We start from the raw sequence: 9,145 nt of genomic DNA on the forward strand, positions 1-9,145 counted from the left end.
TTAAAAAATACAATCTTAGTACTTAGTGCAGGCAGAAGGATCAAAGTTCAAAGTCATCCTCCACAACACAGAGAATTTAAAACCAACCAGGTTAGTAACAAAGAAAGAAATAACACTATAAGGTGCCTACAGCAGATTAATATGATTTCCCATAGTAGAATCCACAGTGGTAGTTTTTCTGTTTTACCTGACATGAGTTTATTCCTAAGAGAGTGTTTCTGAGGAGAGGAACTCCCCAACCCTCACCATTAACTAATAGTCTGTCTGCCCTTTTTTCCCTACTCTGCTCCCAATTTGTGTTCAGCCAGGAGTTAGATGTACAAACTCTTTGTCTTCTGTCTGAGCCTCAATTTCCTTACCTACCATCTGTCACCCCTGCAACCAAGTTGTGGAAGCTTATGCTAAATTTCTCACAACCCTCTATCTCTCTTCTCCTCTCCTCTCCTCCTCCTCCTTCCATCTCCTCTCTCTCTCTCTCTCTCTCTCTCTCTCTCTCTCTCTCTCTCTCTCTCTCTCTCTCTGTGTGTGTGTGTGTGTGTGTGTGTGTGTGTGTGTCTCTCTCTCTCTGTCTCTCTCTCTCCTCTCTCTCTGTGTACACACATGTGTGCATTTTCGGTTTATGCTTCTTCCCATGTGAAGGTCTAAGATTGGCCTCAAATTTTCCTCCATCACTCTCTACCTTAGTTTTTGAGATAGGGTCTCTCATTAGCCTAGAGCTCACTGATGGGGATAGCCTGGCTGGCCAGTGAGATTCCTGGACCTGCCTAATTCTGCCTTGCAGCCTGGTATAGCTAGACCTAGACAGTGCTCCATCTACATTTACATGGGTCACAGGTCCTTATGCTGTGCAACAGGCATATTACTAACAGAGCCATCCCTAGCCTAAATTTCTTAGACCAAGATATAGAGGCTTGGTCAGATTTTCAGGATTCCTTCTTGAGGTGCATATTTACATAAGGTGTGAGTAGGGGTTATTAAAGTCTATATGCTAAAATTTAAAGCTAAACATAGATAAGACTACCTACAGAGGTCTTAGACAATTGCTTAGGAAAAAATAGATACCGGCAATTTAGGTTCATCAGTGGAACTGGTTTTTTTTTCATATTTTATTAATTTATTCATCTTACATCTCAATTGTTAGCCTATCCTTTGTATCCTCCCATTCCTCCCTCCCTCCCACTTTCCCCCTACTCTCCTCCCCTATGACTGTGACAAGGGGGGAATTCCTCCCCCTGTATATGCTCATAGGGTATCAAGTCTCTTCTTGGTAGCCTGCTATCCTTCCTCTGAGTGCCACCAGGCATCCCATCCAGGGGACATGGTCAAATATGGGGCACCAGAGTTCGTGTGAAAGTCAGTCCACACTCTCCACTCAACAGTGGAGAATGTCCTGTCCATCGGCTAGATCTGGGTAGGGGTTCAAAGTTTACTTCATGTATTGTCCTTGGCTGGTATCATACTTTGAGCAGGACCCATGACCCGTATCTGCCTGTCATAATGTTCTTCTTGTAGGTTTCTAGGGCCCTCTGGATCCTTCTATTTCCCCATTCTCTCATGCTTCTCTCACCTTAAAGTCCCAATAGGATGTCCTCCCTCTGACCCACCTCCCTGGTAAGTGAAGACTTTCATGGGACATGCCCTTGGGCTAGTGTCCAGATATAAGTGAGTATATACCATTTGACTCTTTCTGCTTCTGGGTTAACTCACTCATTACAATCATTTCTAGTTCAATCAATTTGTCCACACATTTCAGGAATTCCTTGTTTTAATAGCTGAATAGTATTCCATAGCGTAAATGTACCACAGTTTCTTTATCCATTCTTCTACTGAGGAACACTTAGGCTGTTTCCACGTTCTGGCTATACATTGCTTTTGGCAAGATGGCCACTTTTACTGTGTTGATCCTCCCAATCCAGGAGCATGGGAGATCTTTCTGTCTTCTAACATCTTCTTCAATATCTTTCTTCCAAGACTTGTAGTTTTTTCATATAAGTCTTTCCCTTCCTTTATTTAAAGTTATACCTAATACTTTATGTTATTTGTGGCTATTGGTATGGGTATAGTTTGCCTAATTTCTTTCTCAGCTCCTCTGTCATTTGTATTTTGAAGGGCTCCTGGAGTTTTTATTTTTTTGATTTTTGTTTTTCCAAGACAGGGTTTCTCTGTGTAGGCTTGGCTGTCCTGGAATTCACTCTGTAGACCAGGTGGGCCTCTAACTCACAGTAATCCTCTTGCCTCTGTCTCCCGAGTGCTACAATTAAAGACCTGTACCACCACACCCAGCCTCATTTTTTTAAATTTTGTATCCAGCTACTTTATGAAGGTGTTGATCAGTTTTAGGAGTTGTCTGCTGGAGTTTTGGGGATCATTTATGTACACTAGCATATCATCTGCAAATAGTGATAGTTTGAATTCTTCCTTTCCTTTGTGGTTCTCCTTGGTCTCCTTTTGTTGTCTTTTTGTACTAGCTAGAGTGCAATAGTACCGTATTGAAGAGATATGGAGAGAGTAGGCAGCCTTGTCTAGTCAATCTCCTTATTTTAGTGGAATTTCTTTGAGTTTCTCTCCATTCCAGTTGATGTTGGATATCTGCTTGCTGTATATAAGCTTCATTATGTTAGCTATGTGCCTTTTATCCCTGATCTCTCCAACACTATAAACATAAATGGGTGCTGGACTGTGTCAAATGCTTTTTCAGCATCTAAGGAGATGATTGTGTGGGGTTTTTTTTTCTTTCTATTTGTTGATATGGTACATTTCATTGATAGATTGCTGAATATTGAACCATCCCTGCATGCCTGAGATGAAGCCTATTATATCTTTGATGTGTTCTTGGATTCAGTGTGTGAATACTTTATTGAATATTTTTGCATCAGTGTTCATAAGGGAAATTGGTCTGAAATTCTCTTTTCTCTTTTTGGTCTGTGTGTGCTTTAGGTATCAAGGTGACTGTAGCCTCATAGAATGAGTTTGGTAATGTTCCTTCCATTTTTATTTTCTGGAATAGTTTGATAAGTATTGGTATTAGCTGTTCTTTGAAGATCTGGTAGAATTCTGCACTAAAACCATCTGGCCCTGGGCTTTTTGGTTGGGAGGCTTTAGATGTCTGCTTCTATTTCCCCAGGATATATGGACTATTTAATTTGTTTACCTGATCTTGATTGAATTTTGGTAAGTGAAGTCTATCATGAAAATTCTAGGTTTCATTCAGATTTTCAAATTTGGTGGCATATAGGCTCTTGAAGTAAGACCTAATGATTCTTTGGATTACCTCAGTTTCTGTTGCTATGTATCCCTTTTTCATTTCTGATCTTGTTGATTTGCATAGTTTCTCTCTGTCTTTCAGTTAGTTTGGCTAAGGGTTTGTTAATGTGGTTGGTTTTCTCAAAGAACCAGCTCTTGGTCTCACTGATTCTTAGAATTGTTCTCTTTGCTTCTAATGTATTGATTTCAGTCCTGAGTTTGATTAATTCCAGCCATCTACTCCTCTTGGGTGTGTCTGCTTCTGTAACTTCTAGGGTTTCCAGATGTGCCACTAAGCTGCTTGTTTGAGATGTTTCCTATCTCTTTAGGAAGACACCTAGTGCTATGAACTTTCCTCTTAGCACTGCTTTCATTGTGTCCCATAAATTTGGATATGTAGTGTACCTTCATTTTCATTGAATTTTAGGAACTCTCTATCTTTCTTCATTTCTTCTCTGGCACAGTTATCATTGAGTAGAGAGCTGTTCAGTTTCCATGTGTGTGTAGGCTTTTTGATATATCTATTGTTGTTGAGGTCCAGCTTTAGTCCATGGTGATCTGATAAAATACAAGCTATTATTTCAATTTTCTTGTATCTGTTAGGCTTGCTTTGTGATGTACTATATGCTCATTTTTGGAGAAGGTTCCATAAGGTGCTGAGAAGAAGGTGTATTCTTTTGTGTTTGGGTGAAAATGTCTGTCAATATCTATTAGGTCCATTTGGTTTATGATATTTGTTACTGTCATTATTTCCCGGTTTACCTTCTGCTTCATTGACCTATCCTTTGGTAGGAGGGGGATGTTCAAGGCTCCCACTATTGATGTGTGGGGAATCAATGTGTGGTTTAAGCTTTATTAAAGGTTTCTCTTACACACGTGGGTGCCCTTGTATTTGAAAACACATGTCAAGAAATAACTATGTATAAGATCATGCTTTTAAAATCTGACTTCATTTCACATAACTACCATTAAAATAAATTCCTCATTGATAAGGTTCCAATGCTCTGCTTGACAATCCTGGGCTGTTATTTAGTGTCTATTGTTTTTTGCTTTCCATTACTCTGTCACCCTCTGAATTGTCCATTTTGCTCACTGCACTAATTCACGTTAGCACCCTGAATTGGTCTACTGAGTCTTCCTGCTCCCCTTATCTCTCACAGAGTGCAGAGCACCCAGTACTTGTGCTGAGTCACACCCATGTGCATTGTGTCTATTGGTTTTGTATCTTGAAGGAGCCTCTGTTCTACAGGGAACTCTGTGGTCCCTCTTGCTGTGCAGTGGAGCTTGCTCAGAGTTCATTTTGCAAACCGCAGCTTAACATAAAAGCATTCTACACCTACTAGTCACAAACCTGGGACTTGGAAATTTTCCAGGAGCCTGATATAAAACAAACTACACAAACTGGACTCCAACGCATTCAAAAAAATACATCTGGTTTCTTGACATCCAGGCTGTTTCCAAGAAGCTGTCTGCTTTCACTTTCTGCCAACAGGTCCAGGTTGTCCTGAGTTGACACAAGAATACCTTTCTGAAAAAAAAAAGTAGAGGAAATCCTGAGGCTTTCTTTTATTGGGGGACTGTGAAGGCTTCAAATACAGGGTAGGTGAATGGACAGACATACAGGCACAGCAATTTTCCAATCCTATGGATGAAACAGAATCACCAACGTGAACTTCTGTTAACACTAGCCACTTTTCTGTTTGCACAAATCCCAGCTGGAGCAGCTGTCTGGACCTTGTAACCTGAGGAACTCTTAACACATCTAGAGGCTGGAGGAAGGGATGGCTCAGTGGCTAAGAGCAGGGTTTTCTGCTCCATCAAAGGACCAGAGTTTGTATCTCAGCAACCAGGCAGAGCAGCTTACAACTGTTTGCAACTCCAGCTCCAGGGAACCCCACAACCTCTTCTGTCTTCTTGATGTACCTGCTTAAAATTCGTAGACAGGCAGATACAGATGAGCAAATAAAATCTTGGAAAAAACACAGCTATCACCTTCAGGCTACATTTACTTTTCTACAAAATACAGACAATAACACATATTGAAGAAAATCCTAACAAAACCTATAAAGATTTAGTATACCTGCCATATAAGAAACAATAATCACCTATGACTTTGGTAGGTTTTGAAGTCACTGCCTTTAAATAATGGTTTTGTAGGGCCCTCAGAGGGTTGCAATTAAGAAAGTTAACATCCAGCACACAGGCTATAGGAAGGAAAGAACTGTTCACTGTAAATTTAGGCCACACCTGACCATGGTCATAGACACTCAGGCCTTAAGCCTGGGCCACAGGAAACATCTCCATACTGAACTCCATCAGCCTTTACAGCACAGGGTAACTGGGCTGCAATTCTGCTTGCAGCCAGAATTCTAGGCTGGTGGGAGCCTTCACTCTGGGGGGAGTGGCTCTTTCCCTTCCCATGTCCCTTCTGTCTCTCTGTCCAATTGTTCCACCATTTCTGTTGTGGGTTCATTTCAGTTCTGACAGCTTCTCCCTGGGCTGGCTATTGCCAGGAGTTAACTTGTCTTGTTGTCAAAGAATCTTTAGAATAATAAAAATATCTTTAAATGCCATATTCTGTAGGTCTCTGAGGCTTTTGGAGACCTTATTTAACTATTTTACCTTATATATCTATAGAATCATATCTATCTGTTACTTCCAGTTCACTCATGTATTTAAGTTTTATTCCTTCTCAAGTCTCTGATGAGGTTGAAGACTAGATAGTTAGGTCTTACCATTAAGCTTAATTGGTTAGGAGTTAAGATGTTTTTTAGATCAAGATAGATGTTTTAAGTTAATAGAGATAAGATATGATAGATATTGATTTTCATTCAGAAATTTAGACCCAAGATAGGAAAGATGTTTACTCAAGTTTGCCAAATACAAATAGCCAAATCACTATAAATGTAATATTTAAATAATTCCTGATTATCTTGTGGTTCTTCCTGCTGTACCTAGTTTACTTTATTCATGTGCAATAATATGAATGTACATGTTAAAAAAGAAACATAATAAAAAAGGGAAAAAGTGATATGACAGAAATTTACTTAAGCCTGAAGAATACAGTTTTAGGTATGATTTCATACTCAATGCTGACTACAAAAATATAAAAGCATCATACTATTAAAGACAAGTCAAGGAGCTTGAATATCTTTCATTTCTGTAAAGACATGTCTGCTTCTGGCCTAGGCACAATATGAGTAGGATATGCCTGGGCTAGATATAATCATTTGGCTTGCAATAAAAACTCATGCTTTGATTTTTTTTAAAAAGGTGAATTAATGCTTAGATACAGGTAAAGGTGAATTAACGACAACACAGGAGTCAGGAAGAGTAAAAGAAACTAAAATAGGTAGATGTTAATGATTCTTGGAAAATGGATAAGAAAAAATAAATTAAAATTGCTCACGCTTGAATGCTTTGAAGCTTGTATGAATAAAGATAGCTTGAGCTATTTGGGAACCACTTGCTTAAATGACATCTGGTGGGCAGTGTCTTCAGTTTCACCGACACCATACGTCAATCCTGCATTCTAGAACTCTACTGGAGCTGGATTCCAACACTCAAGGAAAGTTTTGATCTGTCCTTCAAAGCTTACCATTCTCCCATATGGCTGCACCTCTTGAAGCTCCCCACCTTTCAATTTCACCACACTGAGGCCAACCTCCTAGTGCTTGACCTTGGGAGTCACATTCCCACCACATTTAAGACAGCTCCTCTCCACTCATGGTTGTAGTCAGGAAGGACTGACTTCTGCGTGCAACTAAGAAGCTGTTAGAAATCAACCTGTCGGCAAGGTCATTCACTGTTTCCAGAGTTACTCAGAAGATACACAGGCGGCATTGTGAGGTGGTTCAAGACACAGCTTAGGAGTCAAGAGTGCCTAAAAGAAGCTCACATAGATGGTATAATTTGATAACTGATAGGGTCTACCTCTGCCTTTATTCCTGTGAATCCATGGGGCAATGGTTGCTATGACATTTGAGATATGCAATCATGAGCAGACATCAGCATTGAGACTGGGACATGTGTATGAAAAATGGCCCCACCACCTCACCACACAGAGCCTAAGAACCAGGTGGTGGGTCCCAGGAGGTTGAAAGGCATGCTGCTCCCATTCTTTCTACACATCTAGAAGAATACACTATTTCACAGTTAGTTAAAAGAGCCCACTGTAACTTAATGTGAGCAGTCTCCTTATGATTGATAAGTTCTTGTGTTTCTTTTATATTAATTTTATATCATCTATACATATTATCAAAGGTTGTTTTAGGCAGCCTAACTTTGTTCTTAAGGTTTATTTTTGTTTTCTGGAGGCAATGTCCTGTAGACTACATATAAGAGAAAGCCTATAATCTGATCTATCATTTCTGAGTCTGCTTAGGAACAGGTGTGCCAAGAGACCTCTGGGGCTATCCAACTTTTGGGGGCTTTTCACAGTATCCGTGGCAAGGAAGACTCCCGAGTAGGGCCAGATGAGGTTGCTTCCTTGATAGCAGAAATAATTTTCTGAGAAGATATATGAGTGGATCATTTGCAATATGTGGAGATCAGAAACTCAAGGTGAAAGAGCGCAATGGCATACAGTTGGCTTAGCTTTGCTGGACTGTGTCAAATAGCAGTGCTGGCTTCGTCACTCTCACTGGTTTTCATTAATCATGGCTGAGCCAGTGGGGAAGGTTTCTACCCACCTGAAAAAAAAAAGAAATCTATAAAAACCAGCAAGTACTTGCATGTGCCCTGGCAGGCCAGATCTTGGTGAGGTCAGTTTTTCCAGAATTTGTCCCAGTATAGGCCTCTCATTGAGCTTCCCTTTCTGGGAAAGTGATTTCTGCTTTGCATTTCCTTGAGCACAAACCTGGCACCTGTCTGAGATATCCTGAGCTAGGTTGTTTAGTTTAGATATAACATACCATTGTAAGCCACTCAGAAAGTTTTGTGAACCCCGGATGAGTAGCCTGGCAAAAGTCAGTTACCAGAGTCCTGCCGGTTGTTTCAGGCAGATGATCTTGCCCTCTGTGTCCACCTGTGGGATTGAACTGTCTATTTTTTTATTTTTCATGATCTATTTCCTCTTGGTTATACCATGGAGTCTTTCGCAGGCAATGCCAGATCATCAGAATGTCAATAGGTCCCACTGGCCTTAGGGACATATGTGTCAAGCAGCCAAATCAGAGTATGTTCTTAGAATATCAATAGGCCCCACTGGGCTTTGGGACATTTGTCAGGCAGCCAAGTCAGCAGCCTGGTTGGCTCCTGCCTCAGGGGAGTCTCTTTTTGATGTCCTTGGCAGTGAGGGATAGCAATGTGTAGGAGAAACCAAAAAGCCTCCAAGCAAGACAAGATTAGCTCTGTTTTAGTGTCCATTCCTGAGAGATAAGAATCCATGTTTCTCTACCAATCATACCATAGGCGTGCGTGGGCGTGGAAGCGTAGCCACTGTCCTTAAGTACGGCGGTGGAGCTTCCTTCTTCCCCATCTGAGAGCCTGGGTCACATCCATCAGCTCTGCCCTCTGAGCTGAGGAACTTGGCCTGGGTTCAAATCACTTGGGTTGAACTGCCCACTGCAGCTCTCATAAAGCTGGTTTCGTCTTTAACCTGGGACAGTCATAGATGAGCACTTGCAAGTCGACGTCAGGCAAGACTGAGGGTGGTGCGCTTCTTAAACTGCACTTGAGGGTGGTCCCACAGTAGGACCTGGGACTTAGATATCCAGCATTCTGGTGTTCCTCAGGGAAGGGCCTCAGCTGCGTCCTGGAGTGCTGTGAGTAGAAGATGCTGACCCAGTGTTAACTTGGCTTTTATTTGTTTGTTCCATTTTGGTTTGGTTGGGTGTTTTGTTTTGTTTTTTCCTTTCTTTCCATTCTTTCTTTTGGTTATTAGACTCTAAGTAGCTGCCAC

This window comes from Acomys minous, assembly GCF_964271855.1.
Source record: "Acomys minous genome assembly, chromosome: 14".
Lineage (NCBI taxonomy): Eukaryota > Metazoa > Chordata > Mammalia > Rodentia > Muridae > Acomys > Acomys minous.